The sequence below is a fragment of the Sceloporus undulatus genome, chromosome 4 (genome assembly GCF_019175285.1).
Source record: "Sceloporus undulatus isolate JIND9_A2432 ecotype Alabama chromosome 4, SceUnd_v1.1, whole genome shotgun sequence".
Lineage (NCBI taxonomy): Eukaryota > Metazoa > Chordata > Lepidosauria > Squamata > Phrynosomatidae > Sceloporus > Sceloporus undulatus.
In genome coordinates this window covers 3,850,568-3,855,274 of record NC_056525.1, presented here as the reverse complement: position 1 = coordinate 3,855,274, position 4,707 = coordinate 3,850,568, and the positions used below count along the sequence as shown (strand labels likewise).

Below are 4,707 nucleotides of genomic sequence, written 5' to 3'. Positions count from 1 at the left end.
TCTGAACCTACTCTAACATGTCTATCTCCTTAAAATGAGGTGCCCAGAAGAAGTGGACGCACTACTCCAGATGAGGCCTAACCAGTGCAGATATGTGCATGTGCAGTACCTGGATAACGTAAAGAAACAATGCCATGATTCTGTAAATGGTGACAAACCCGAGGAAAAAGCTGAAGGGACTCCCGGTTGTGAAGAAAGTAAGGCTTTTAGAAAAATAGTCTGCCCAGATCTTGCTCTGAATCAGTGCCACCCAATAAGGTCTAAAACATACTGCCAGAAATAATCCAGTTTGAGACCGCTGTAACTGCCCTGACTCAATGCTAAGGATTCTGGGGCTGTAGTTTTGTGAGACTTTAGCCTTCTCTGTCAGAGAGCTCTGGTGCCAGAATAACTACAGTTCCCAGTTCCCTGCATTGAGCCATTGTAGTTATAGCGGTGTACGATTGGATTATTTTTGCAGTGTGTTTTGGACCTAAAGCACACCCATTGGACACTGGGATTCTACCTATTGTTGATTACCATTGAACCATTCAATGGGTCTTTCCTACTTAGGAAAGCCAATAAGCCCAGCCTTTAGAAGCCCCTGGAAATATTGCATCGCTTGCATACGCACAGTGCTTAACAGCATTTTGATCAGTGCTTCCTACAAACTAAATTCCCAAATATGGACTCCAGATCTGTGTGTTCCCTCCCAATAATGGCAATCCTTCACTCAGTTCCTACTGAGAAGATCACAGAGAAATAGAATCTGTGTTGAAGAGTGGAATGTGCATTTTTCCATTAGTCAAACCAGTTGTTGGACACAGCAGCATGATACTTTCTGAAGGGACCAAAATGCCTACAAACAGAGTCCCTTTGGGTTCCTTCTGCCTCTGCCAGGCAGGGTCAATAACTTACATGGATGCCCAGGGCCCTCTCCTCCAGTGCAGTCTGCCTCCCCCAAAAGACCTTTCCTCTTCCTCCCCCAGTTCTAGCAACCCCCTGGTCACTCAAAGAGAACATTCCCGGAGTCCGATAGAGGCAGTGTGGCAGACTCAGAGGGATACCCATTCCCTCCTTGGAGGGAGAAGGTGTTTCCGGACCAGGACTCTTGTTCTCCATGGAGCTGCCATGAAAGTGGATGGCTGAATGGCTGGAGGAGGAGGAAGAAGAGGAGAAGCTGAGCTGGGGGAGAAGCCAAGAGATGTTCCAGGCTGTGCTGCGATGTGTTCGTTGACACAGAAGTTCAAAGCCTGCAGGCGGCACTGGTAATTCCCCCCAAGGGCATCGGGATTGGAATAGCCCAAAGAGCCAAAGACAGGCAAACACGAGGCTTGGGGTAGCCCTCAGTTTCAAATGTTGGGAAGCAGGTGGGCGAAGGCTGGGAGGCTCTGCTTGGACCCAGAGGGCTGGGAAGAAGAGCCAATTGGCCAAAGTTCTGGGTGCCTCCTTCCCTTCGACTATTCTTGGGTGGCCCTGGAAGACCTTGTGGGGGCTTTGGAGAATCTCCTTGACCTCTGTCCTTGGCGAGTGGGCTGCTGGGGCACCATCTGGTCACCAAGGTGGATGCCCAGCACTAGATTTCAGCCTGTTGGCAATCTCTTTGCCCTGGGAGCAATCTGGCTGGGAAGAGAAGCAGGTCTCTTGGTTGTAGAGGTGCGGCTTGGGCCCTACAGCTTTGTGGATGGAGCCTGTGGGCCTAGGCTTGGACCTATAGAGCTTGGCACATGCCAGCTTCCAGTGCCCACCTGTTCCTGGCAAGTGTTGGGTCGCTGTGGCTTGGCCAGAAGTGAGCATCTCCGAGTGCAGGGGCTTTGCAGGACCTGGATCTCCTGGCAGGAACTCTGGAGCAGAATGGCTGGTGTAGGTGGCGAAGAGTGACCATCTTCTATCTTGATGGCCTTGCATGCCAGTGTCTGGCCGTTCAACCCAGGCTGACTTTTGGAGAGCTTCTTGGGTTCCTTGCCTTCTGTAGACACTTGTGTTGGCCCTCGCTTCCGAGTGAAACGCCTCCGGCGTCGCAGGAAGCTCCCGTTCTCAAACATGTCATAGCAGTCAGGATCCATGTCCAGTAGTTCCCTTGGCCAGGCTTCTTGTCATCGCGGGGCATCTTGACGAACACCTCATTGAGCGACCGTTATGGCGGATTCTGTTTCTGCCAGCCCTGTTGTTTTCCCGGTAGTAGGCGAAGCGGGCCATGATGTAGCGGTAGATCCCTTGAACGTGATCCTCTTCTCCGGGGTGCTCTTGATGGCCATGGTGATCGAGCATGTAACTGTAGGGTGGCTTGTGCCATCGGTGGCCTGCAATCGAGAGCCCAGGAGGGCTCCGGGGAAGAGTACCTGGAAAGGCCCATGGCCACTTCACTGGTTCCTCTTGGGTCTTGCAGTGGGAGGCCGGAGGGAGTGAGAAGAAAGCGGCCTGGGATATTCTAGCTGCATCCTTTCTCTGGCCACCACGTTCAGGCTGCCACTCTGTGGAGCAGGCTGTTCCTCTCCCACCCCGGGGTTTTAAACTCTGCTGTGGTCCAGCCTTCCTCTTTTCTGGAAAAGGAAAAATTAAAGAGGGACTGTCCGACTCCACTCCTCCCACAGCCCACGAGGAGGGGCCGGCAGGCGCAGAGCCAGCAAGCAATTTTACCAGCTGCTTCCAAGAAACAGGCCAAGCCTTGTCCTCTCCTCCAGCCCAGGGAGGAAGATGCCACCTCAGCCACCAGGGCAGACTGTTCCCAGACGGAGTTGGGGGAGGAGAAGGGTTGAGGGATGGAGAAGAAAGAGGGGTGACACAGAGGCTATGGCTTGCTTTTTAAGCCAAGGAGACGTCAAACAAAAACAAGTGGGGGAAACCACCACTACGTTGGGCAAGATCAGTACTTATCCAAGACGGCTTGGATGCCAACGGTTGCGTTGGAGGCCTTTCCCAGACCAAACCTTGCTCTGTCTGGGTTCTCGTTTTGGTCAGGAGCTGTGGTGTGGCAGTTGCCATCTTTTGGCACAACCAACCCCAGAGGCACCAGGTTTTGTTGGACACACCTTGGGATGTGCATATCTTTCCCCACATCTAGGGAGTTTCTTGAATGGCAACACCTGGGACTGGACACAGAGTTCTCCAGATGGTCTAACTCACAGAAGAAAAAAACAGTGATGGTTACTTTTCATGCCTTGGTAATGGTCCTTTTTTGGAACTACAACTGCCAAGATCCCTTGGCTGGCACAGCTAAGTGGCCAGCCTGGCTAAGGGATTTGGGGGCTGTAGTCCAAAATGATAACATTGTATGTTCTGTTGGAAACAGTGGTCAAATTCCATTAGCCCTTTTTCAAGAGCATCAGACTGACATGAGCTGACATGTCTGGTAAGGGATCGGCAACAACTGGAGACACACCGCTGCCCAGCTGACTATCGGCGTCTCATCCCTGTGGATTTGAGGATGGTGACAACTTGGGCCTAAATGAACTGTTCCATTTGCCTCTGCCAGTTCATTTCTCTACTTCGTGCCTGGAATTCCAGATAGCACCATTGTCTTGGGCGTTTATCAGACGAGGTTTCTGCAGCTCAGTCTGGGGCTTCTGCAGATTGGGCATTCGCATTGACATGATAAGGAGAATGTATTTTCCTACCTGGTTGCCTCTTCTGTTGCCCTTCCGAACTGGGAGAATCGAATTGAAGGAAGTCACATGATGCGGATTCAGGACAGCGGAGTAGTGCAATTGTGTTCCACACCGGTGCATACCATGGGGAATTCAATGATTCGAATGGGACCCTTGCACATGCTCCGTGGGGCCCTGAAGGCATCCTGAACCTTTGCCACTTCCGGGGCTAAGAAGGGAGCCAGGCTCCACTTCATGTGAATGCTAGCCTCACCTGAATGCAGCTGCCCCTTTTTCTTCCTCCCTTCTAGTTTCCCTTCCCTGGCAGCCAAATTCACAGGGTCTTCCGTGTCACAGCCCCCAGGCCATTCATCCACAATCTATATCTATCATATCTATCCTAGTGGTCCCCAAACTGTGCCATTTAAAGGACCTGGACTTCAGCTCCCAGAAGCCTCAGCCATGTTGGCCAATAGCCTGGGATTCTGGGAGCTGAAGTCCAAAAGCCCTTAAAGAGCTATATCTATATATTATCTACAACCATCCTCCTGTCATTCAGTTGCCTTCTCTTAGGTTGCATCCACACTGGGGAATAATCCAGTTTAACTCCAGTTTAACTTCCTGGCTCAGTGCTATGGAATTCTGGGAACTGTAGTGTCCAGAGACATTGAGCCTTCTCTGCCAGAGAGCTCTGGTGTTATGTGTGTGTGTGTGAGAGATAATGTTGAGACTGACAGGAGGATGGTAGATGTGCATGAATTGACATTGAGCCTTCTCTGCCAGAGAGCTCTGGTGCCTCAGCCAACTAGTAACCTACAATTATTATTATTATTATTATTATTATTATTATTATTATTTTAAAAATAAAGTATGACTTATGGGGTTGGAGTTTGTTGTGGGGTCTTGACTCGAGGCTATGGAATTCTGGGAGTTCCATCTCTCCCTCCATCCTCATGTTTCATTTCCTTCCCATCTATTTTGCAAACATTAGTATACATCCGTTGGATAGATGTACATGGGATGAAATGGATGGGGCTCTGCACAGGATCCCTTTGAATTTGCTGCCAGGTTGTGTGTGTGGTGTGAGGAGGGAGAGAGAGAGAGAGAGAGAGAGAGAGAGAGGCAGAGGGGAGAAGTGCTG

The 4,707-nt window shown here is 50.7% G+C and overlaps 1 pseudogene; it reads right to left on the bottom strand.

Annotated features, from left to right (window-relative positions):
* Positions 1–1,533: 1,533 nt before the first annotated feature.
* On the bottom strand, positions 1,534–3,560 carry LOC121928108 (annotated as a pseudogene).
* Between the last annotated feature and the right edge of the window lie 1,147 nt (positions 3,561–4,707).